The sequence below is a fragment of the Phlebotomus papatasi genome, chromosome 2 (genome assembly GCF_024763615.1).
Source record: "Phlebotomus papatasi isolate M1 chromosome 2, Ppap_2.1, whole genome shotgun sequence".
NCBI classification, from domain to species: Eukaryota; Metazoa; Arthropoda; class Insecta; order Diptera; family Psychodidae; genus Phlebotomus; species Phlebotomus papatasi.
In genome coordinates this window covers 110,897,481-110,907,615 of record NC_077223.1, presented here as the reverse complement: position 1 = coordinate 110,907,615, position 10,135 = coordinate 110,897,481, and the positions used below count along the sequence as shown (strand labels likewise).

General features: G+C 32.3%; 1 protein-coding gene across 5 annotated transcripts in view; it reads left to right on the top strand.

Annotated features, from left to right (window-relative positions):
• Window positions 1-3,396: 3,396 nt before the first annotated feature.
• The window catches only part of LOC129800844 (glucose transporter type 1), a 54,302-nt gene continuing 47,563 nt past the window's right edge, over window positions 3,397-10,135 (top strand). For 4 of the 5 annotated variants that reach the window (XM_055845536.1, XM_055845535.1, XM_055845531.1 and 1 more), the window contains exon 1: window positions 8,964-9,199. The gene's annotated coding sequence lies outside the window, so the exon portion shown is untranslated. Of the gene's footprint in view, window positions 3,526-8,963; window positions 9,200-10,135 lie in introns of those variants that run through there. The other variant, XM_055845530.1, reaches the window with a different exon arrangement.

Here is a 10,135-nt window from a genome sequence, read left to right as displayed (position 1 = left end):
CAATTTGGACAGGGCTTTTTGTTTTGATAAATTTAGTACTTCATTTTTATTTGTATATTTTTAATGCTTTAGTTTTATAATTTGGTTTCTTGTGCTTAAAAACAAATTTTGTACTGTATTTATCAAGAAAACAGCCATGTCCAACTTATACCGGCGAATTGTCCAACTTGTAACAGTAATTCCAAATTATATCGCTTTACCCTATTGCAAAATTTTAATTTCATTTATAGCTTAAAATTTGAGACACTAGTCCATATTTGGATTTCCTTTAAGGATTAATTAAGGATTGGATTATTAAGGAAAAATGACCTATTAAATTCAGAAAATCAAAAAAATTGGTTGCTATTTAGAATTTTGAGATCTTCGGAAACTGGGCTAAACCTCTATTCTGAAGACCCCTTAAGCTTATTTGGGTTTATCCCTGGATTTCTTTTTTTTATAAATTCAACCATCTGGTCTAGATGATTAAGATCAAAATTGATAATAGACAATTAACGAATTAACCCATCGGCGGTTGCGTCTACCTCTGTCGTATCTGCATTTCTTTTGTGTCAGCATTTCATGCAAGAGGGGACGTCTGAAAATATACAGTTGAAAATAAGGAATTTATTCTTAGGATTTAATTGGGATTTCCGATTAATGAAAGGATAAAGGATGTTTATGAACTTTAGAGCTTTCAAGGCTGTGTCCTCACAGTGAGCTTTCCAGGTCAAGGACCTATCAAGCGTGAGTCCAAGGTTACTTAAACGCTAGGAAAGATCAATTATTTCCAGAGCTTTCGACTCAGTCTCCAAGTCCTTATCAGTTAGCCCAGACAAAACAGAAATTAATGTTTTGTTAGAAAAGAGAAGTTACAACTTCACTGGCAATTAGATGAGAAGTTCTAGCCCGCAATTCTCCAATGCCCAAAATGTTCAAAGGCACTACATAAAGTCATCTATAACTACAGGCTTGCAGCTTCATGCTCAACTTTTGGCAACAGATCATGAATCAAGATGGTCTACACGGAGGGTGCTACACCGGCTACCATTTGAGAACAAGGAACTTGGTTTCTGAACTTATTTTTATCCACTCTGACCTACCTGACATCCAAAAATCGGCTTTTCCGCGGAGTTAAAACAATTTACACACTTTATTGAGGTTATGTGACACTTGACGCGCAATTGCGCCAGATTTTCAGTGACATTTCCAATGTAGACCACGTGACTGCCTGGATGGAAAGGCTACTTGATCAGAAATTCAAAAATGCGGAAAAAAGCCGTTGGTGATCACCAGAGGCGTGCAAGAACCGTTGAAACCGAATAAACGTCAAATGAAACATGTACGTCAATGGTCAAAACGCTACCAGAACGAACTTATTTTGACGTTTATTTGGTTTTTAACGGTTCTTGCACACCTCTGATCTACACCTTTGTAAAACACAGTTTTCTCTGCGAGAAAAGTGAGAAAACGAGAAAAGCGCTTTTCAAGCTATTTTAGAAAAAAAAACACAAACTTTTTTTTTGTTACTTTTTACCCCAAGTGGCCATTTTTAATAAAAGGATTTCAGGAGAAAAGAACTTGAAATTCTAAAATAGATAGCGGATTCGTATTCAAAAAATCCAAATTATTGAGAAAATATTCACCAGTGTATCAATTTTGGAAAATAAGAGGTAATAATTGTTATCTTCTGCAAGGAAAATATTTGAAAAATAGGCCTAAAAATTTCGATATTTTTTATTTTCTAAATTCCTTGTTCGAATTCTAAGAAACTTACAACATTGAAGAAGGTCTCTGGAGGCTATCTATAGAAAAAAATTTGAGCCGCTATCTTTTTTACCTTGGAAGATACAGTAGACTCTTCGATATCCGGCTGACTGGGGGACAAAATGACATTTAGGTTTTTTGAATGATCAACGGTTTTTCTATTTTGTGCAGTGTGAATTTATTTTCTGTCTGACAAAGAAAAAGAGAATTTTCTTCATGGTGTGCTTATGTTTCATTTTTTATCACAATTATGTATTAAAAACTTCGATACAATGATAATAATACTTTAATTCACACTGGAGAAACTTCATGTTTAGTAAAAATAATTTTGAATATATCAACCGCCAGCGTTTGGCAGCTGTCACCCGGATATCGAAGTGCTGGATATCGAAGAGTCTACTGCTACTGTATTGAATTTTGAATTTTTCGATTTTTGACTTTTTGCCCCAGTCTCCTCTATTGTATATTGTTTTATTGTATATTATATTTTTAGACTGCATAAGCTTTATAATTTTTTTTAATTTAATTAATTTAAGAATTCGTTTATTCTTTATTAATTATGTAAATTTAATATGGAACTCTTGCAGAATACATGGACGAAATGGTAGATGAATATTGTTTCAATTAAGAATATTTTTTTATCTAGGAAGGATGCTATTTTTAAATTTGGATAGGTAATTATTTTTCCTGCATCAGTAAGTCTATCATATTAAAGGTTTATTCGTCTTATCAAATAGGACTAGCTGTTCTCACCACGCCAAGAAGCATTTAAAGGTAATGTTCTAAATACAGCCCTGCTTTAAATTTTGGCAATCTATCCAATTATATTCCCAATTTTAAAATGCATGTCCCAATTAGCATTTTAATGTATTTATGTAAATAAAACGTCGATAAAACTTCCGCATTCGCAGAACTTATTTTCAGGTATAATTTGTATAAATGTTTTATGTTAAGATATATTTCATTTCCGAGTCCGACAATGATGCTGCAGTGTGTGTCTTTGCTAAAAATTAATTGTGACATGACACATCATTTGCATACCTCACAGCGTTTGACAATTTAAATTTTGGCGCTTAAAAAGGATTCGTAACGACTTTTCTCGTGATGATCGGATGGGTGTTATTTTGAGGTGATTTTAATTTAGAGATTATTTTGTTGTTATTATCTAATGGGGGGTAGCTTAATTTTGAGGATAGGAATAAAAGTGGCTGAAAGAGGGGTATATTGCTGGAGGGATAAAAGCGTAATAGTAGGGGTGATATGATGTTTTGGGGTGCAAAAGGTAAACAAACTCTTCTCTATGGAGACCACCTGTTGCTTGACCGTCCATGTCCTTTCAGAAAAGATAAATTTTGCTGACCTTTCTCTCTGTCTCCTCCTCCGCATTTCTATTGTGCTGGTCTCTCTTTTATTGGGTCAGAGGCATTTTATCCGATAAACCATCGACATCTTACGCTACAATCGTCAACGTATCGTAAAAAGGACACTGGGTCCTTGAAGAACATGCGGCGTCAGTAAAAGCTCCGCTAGAGGGCTCCACAAATGGCGGGGGTGAAGTATTTTCACCACATTTCACCCCCGAAAACAATGAGAGGGACAGTTGACTTATGCTCTGTCCCTTTTTAAATATAGATATTGATTCCGAAGTTGCAACCCGACATCAACACGAGTGACTTCACCACATACAATCGCAAATCGGGAACCTTCTTTTGCAATACTGTTTAGGGCGGTTCCGCAGACCAGACTCGTAGCCGTGCAGAAAATCGCAAAAATCACACAGTGAGTACCTCAATATCCAATTTTTCACAAGTTTTACCCACCATCGCTATCGCAGGGACACTCAATAACTTAAAATTCAGTGAAATTGCATATGGATTGAGGTGGATTGTGCTAAAATATTGTGCTCAACAGAGATTACTGAAATAGTGAAAGAAGTCCCCATAGTTAAATGGTGTTCCCATTTTTTTTTCAATCATATAATGCACCTAAACGAGGCAATAAAATGCAGTGCAAAAAGCACCAATTGAGTGAAAAAGATAAGGAATTGTTGAAAAAGTAGGGTAATAATTGAAAAATAGTGCCCAATTTGAAAATAAATCATTGAGAAAAGTCGGGAAAATCGAGCAAAAAGTGCACATAATAAATGAGTATACCCTGGAAAATTTTAAGTATATGTGTAAGAAAATGAAGTTTTAGTTCAATTCTGTAATCAAGTGCTTACAATTATTCATTTATACCCCGCATATACTAATATACTTAGAACGGTTTTGTGAGGTCAAAAGTCATACAAATATAAGTGAATAAGTGCACAAAATTGGCTGAACTTTTCACGAAAAAAAAGAGAAGAAAAGCAGGATAGTTAGGTGTACTACATATATACATAATTATACCTATTTTCGTTCTGATTTACTGAAGTGCGTGTTGTGTGCATAAGTGGTGAAAAGCTCATTTTCGCTATTTCATTCATCGGTCACCTATTTTCTTTCATCTTTTTGTGGATTTTCTGTCCAGGCTAAAAGACAACCTATATCTTCTTCCTCCAACCATTCTAGGACAGCTCGAGTTTGGCCCCAAAACTTGTGGTAAATTTCAAACACGTAATCCATGTAACTTTGTAACTACTTTAATTATCTGTACTCTCCTTCTAAAATCCTTTTTACTATTTTATCTTTTCTATTTCGCTTATACTCCTTCTTATACCAATATAAATATCATTGAAAAGTTGATACAGAAAATAATCTATGTCACTGAGACTGAGATTCGATTTATGTAGGCTATGTAGGTATCTCGTGTTGTACGATTTACATCCATAGACTGAAATTGAGAGATGAGAGAATGAGAGAGAGCATGAAATTGGTTCTCTCCTGGTTCTCCTTGTTAGAAGTCAGAATTGCACAAAAAATTGGTTCTAAAATTCTTCTTGTACAATTCTTTCATTCTCTCTACTACTCCCACAATTGATAATAATCTCTTTGAAATTTTAATTATTATATACCCAAGTAGGGTAAAATTTGGTTATTCGGTATTAGGGTAAAGTTGGTACAAGTTGGACAATGGTACAATTTGGACAGGGCTTTTAGTCTTGATAAATTTAGTACTTCATTTTTATTTGTATATTTTTAATGCTTTAGTTTTATAATTTGGTTCCTTGTGCTTAAAACCAAATTTAGTACTGTACTTATCAAGAAAAAAGTTATGTCCAACTTGTACAGGCGAATTGTCCAACTTGTAACACTAATTCCAAATTATATCACTTTACCCTATATCTATTTTCGAATTTTGAGATTTTCTCACGGTTTCATATGGTCAAAGGAAAAATGAAAACAACGAAGAAGTACAAGACTTTACATTCTTGAGCCAGGGGCCCATCAAGCCTAATAAAAAGTGAAGCTATTTTTCACTTTTCCTTGTAAAAATTTTGCAGCTATTCAACCACTACTTAAACAAATTTTCTCATAGTTCTTGTATAATTTTGGCGAACATTATGAAATATGTATTTTCAGATAGCTTTTAATGCACGATTTCGAAATATATCAGACTGATAAGTCAATTCTCTTTAGGAAAACTTGCCAATAGTTTTCAGTGCCTCTATGCAAAAACGTATGGAAAAATGAAATGTCGAGAGGCCCCTGCTTGAGCACTTCTTTGTTGTTTTTTCCTTTTATCATCTAGAACTGTTAGGAAATCGGACAGTTCCAAATTAGACATGATCCCAAATTACCCCATCTTAACCTATAAAGCGCTCTACCTTTGGGCGACTCAAGCTTCGGACAACTCAATCCTTTTTCTATGTCTCTAATGGATTTGACCCAGGGCTCTTTTCAGGAAATTTTAAGAATTGAACTAGCTATTGAAATATGATATTACAACAGGTCAAATTCATTAAAAACATTATTGATTAAAAGGTTGTTCGAAGTTTGAGTCGTCCGAAGGTAGCACGCTTTCCCGTAATATTGTATGATCTGTTATAAGTAACACCCAATTAGCATTTTCTTCTCAATAAGCACCTTGAAGAATTCTCGAAGTACGGTACATAGAACATATTTATTAAAAAAAAAGCTTGTAGAACTTCCTAAACAGTTCTAGTGACCCTAATATGTAAAAATTAAGGGGCCATTAAGAGGCTTGATTAGCCCTAAGCGTTGAAGTTAAAGAAAGTAAAGCATTCTAATAGAATATCTTTTAAAACTTTATATTTTCTAAAGATTGCATTAAATCTACAAGAAAAACTTGCAGGGGAAGGCCTTCAGGCTTCGAACACTTTATATTTTTCCCATATTCCTTCAATGAATCTGACCTATTTTTTCAAGAAGTGTGTGACTTCAAGCTAGCTAAGAAAATATATTGCTTTTAGATCACATTTATTAAAGGAATATGGAAAAAATATGATGTGTTCGAAGCCAAAGTGTGTACGAAGCATGAAAGCCTTCCCCTAGATGCATTTGAAAATTATTAATTTTTCTTTTATTTATTCTTTTTAATCATATACAGCTTTTGAGCTAGAGAATCTTGAAAACAAAAATTTACTGACAAAGGTTTTCAAGGAATTCAGTGTTTGTGTTATAGCGGCCACCGACTAGTGTTTAATTTAATGAATTTAAGTTATATTATTTTTTTATTAAGAGGGTTCACAGAATTATATCCTTGTCAGTAGCATATAAGACCATTTCAAAGCCTTGGTTTCATACGGCAGCTAATTTGCTATAGTTCGGCAGACTTCAAATCAATGTTAATCTAAAGATTGCAAAGCCTATAACTAGAGAAGGTACTTTTCATCATTTTTTTCCTTGAGGTGGTTGAAAGCAGTACTAAGACGGCAATGGTCACAAAAAAAGGGAGAATCTATAACCCCAATACATATAATCCTTAAAAATGGGATTTTCGGGACTATAGAAACCTATAATAGTCCCAAAGTAAGAGACGCGATACGAAAACGGTCGCGCGGCACTAAAGAAGGGTCAACAGATTCCATATGCGGGCTTCAGACCTAAGGCTTAGTCATATAGTTTAACTGCTCTAATTTCTTATCAATTACGATATTTCGGAAAAACTTAACTTAGGATTGGATGATTAAAGATAAGTGACCTAGATTCTCAAAAATAATAATAATGCTCGCTATGGAGGATTTTGAGACCTTCGGGAACTGGGCTAGACCTTTAGTCTGAAGACCGTTTTAGGACAGGAGTTAGGTCAATAAAAAAATGTTTTTGAAATTCCGATTAAGACTATATGTACATAATGAAAAGAAATAAAACTTACGATATGGTAACTTATTATTAAAATAAATTAACCTCATTATAAAGTGAGGGTTGCTCCCCATTGCGAAAATAAGACGTGCTCAAATATACTATGACCATTTGAATAAAGTAAAGTTATGCTGACTTCACTTTGATACTTGGGCGGTAGATTCAGTATTAAAAGTTTTGACGTCACGCTGACTATTAATTATTACATGTTTTACGATCAACAAAATGAAAAAATATAAAATTCCATTGAACATTGTGATACCAGTCTACAATGAGAAATATTTCCTCTTCAATTATGTTTATTCCTTTTTTTCGCAAAAATTGGTAGAAAAAATTTCACATTAAATACTTTTTTTTATTATTAATTTGTTGAAAAAATACTGAATATATTCAATGTTGCCAAAATCAATATTACAAATGAAAAATAGCCAAGAAATTATTGCAGTGCCAAATATTGCATTAAAAAAGCAGATATTTCTTTTATTATTGTAAGAAACTGATACTCCGAAAAAATTGTTCAGTAATATGAAAAGCTTTAAAAAAGCATAAGTTTTTTCCGTAGAATTGAGTAGTTAAGTGAGGCAGAGAAACTTCCAAGGAAACTTGGCAGTATCTTGCTCAAATAAGGCAATCTTAATAAAGCATTATCCATAACTAGTTATACATTACAGTTATACAAGTGGTTATTCAATAAAATATTTAATTGATATTCAATTATCTAATTGACTAGAACAATATTTGTTAATAAAATAAATATCCTTGTAGAATTTTTTATTAAATCCCTTTTAAAGTATTTAAGTTCAGTTGGGCGTTTGCCGATTGACTAAAGCTTAAGGGGGTCTCAAAAAAACTAAAAAAGAGAGTGTATTTTCCCTAAAGATTTTTGTCAAGATAATTGAAAAAATAAGGAATTTTAAAGTACAATATTTAAACTATATTTTTTGAAATTTTCACTTAAAAATTTTCAAAATTCACAGACAAGATATTGAAAGCATCAGTTCTAGCTTTAGCAAATTAATGAACTTGATGGAAGATAATTTTTTTGGAGTATCATAAAATTTATTTTTAAATTATTTTGATTGCAAATGATTACAGAGGAATACTTAATATTTTGGGAAAAATTATTAAAAAAAATCGAATTTAAACAGAAAAAAATAGATTTTAGTCAGTAAAAAAAAACAATTTTGATCATTATGCCTCTGGCACATTTTATAGATCGGTAGAATTTCACGAAAGCAAAATTCGCGTCCATTTCTCTTTAAAAAGATTTGCATAAGTCTATCCCACTCTTTTGAGCTCGAAATTGGACTGAACTAAATTTAATTTGGTGTGATGTTTAAAAGAAGAAAAAGAGTGCTATAGAGTAGGATAGACATATGCAAAACTTTTAAGAAAGAAAAGGATGTGAATTTCGACTTTATGAAATTTTCTTCTTCTATTACCTTACAATTTTTACTAAATTATTGAGCACAAATGATTTTGGTATATTTTATTTAGCATATTTTTTTGAGTGTTTGAGTCAATTTGTGAAGTAATATAATTTTAGGCAGACTTGTATTATGAAATAAAACATTTGATATACTTGACATTTTTGCTCTTATCATTCACTTAATAAGTGTTATTGCACACATTTTGAGAGCTTTTAAAGGAACTTTACCACATGCCCAACAGGCCCAACAATAATTATAAATATAAATATATTAAATGAAATATATTAAGCATGAATCAACACTAAAATAATCGTGTTTAGTACATAGAATAGAAAAAGTTTTCATCTATCAAGTGAAACATGCCACTTAACGCTCTACGAAGAGCGAATTGCCGTGTTATCATATCAACGAACTTTTATTTGAAACTGTTGACCGCCGTTTTCCATTCAGAAATGAAATGATCGCACTTGACGGCTTTCCAGTTCTCTGAATTTATTCACCGATTCTCCGGACTGGAAGATTATTTCCAATCCAACAAGCAGGTGGAAAGCAGTCTCTGCCTTTGCGTTCATGGGAATGATCGTACTACCCATAATCGCGGTGTTTTGGTGTTTTGTTTTTGAAATATTTAAAACTATTAATTCACTAGAAAAGTAAAATTAAATTGGAAATTCCGTGGCTAAATTGGGAAAAATTGAATTTTTTGTGCAGTTGAATTAAAGAACTTGCAGCATCACATAAAATTTCATCAGTGAGATTCATGTTCGATTGCTACAGGTGAATTGCTATGAAATGTACTTGAGTACTTTTATTGGCCAATCACATTGTATTTTTTTGGATCTTATCGACAATGAAATTTAATGTGACAGTCATCATCCAAAAAAAAGGCATTTAAAATATTTCTCTTCACGTTTTTCGCATTTCGTTTAAAAAATTAATGGATTCTGTGACACGTTTGCTGCAAAATCAATGCAGAAGAAAATAATTTGCTTTTACACACAGACAAACTCACTTTTCTCATAATTATAAATCTTCGTTGACACTGTAGTTATCATTATCACACAACAAATATGCAAATACAATTTGAAGACTTCGAGTAGAGAATTTATCTGGTTTGGTAGTAAGATACCTTTTCCTTTAGACCTGTTTTACGCTCAAAGAATAAAAAAATATATGTCAGGTACATTCTTTCCAATGACATTCATGATAGGCGGTTATGGTTATATACTTGGGTAGTGATATGGTTTTATTGAAGAACGAATTGAATTGGTAAAGCAAGAAAAATTGTTAATAAGATACCGTGATATTTCCTTTAATTTTTTTTACAATTTCTTGTGTATTTTTACATTTTAAAAAGTAGAATGTGAGTGCGATCTACTCTTAGACTCAATTGGGAATTAAGGGATATTGTGATTAATTCAGTGTGTCCTGAGTCCTGACTTTCAATGTTTGTGAAACATTGAATTCATGAGTTATTAAATACTTTACATAAAAAATTAATATCAAGCTGTTTAATTTACTAATAACTATTCTATTTAAATATTATTTTTTTAATCTTTACAATATTACGGCACTTGAGAATTGCAAATTTTTTTTAAACATTATATTAAGGGGTTACATGGGTCAAAAAGACTGGATATCAATCTCTATCTTTTTTTAACGTAATAATTTTTATTTCAATTGAAGTTCTTAAGTATGTAGGGTGGAGTAACC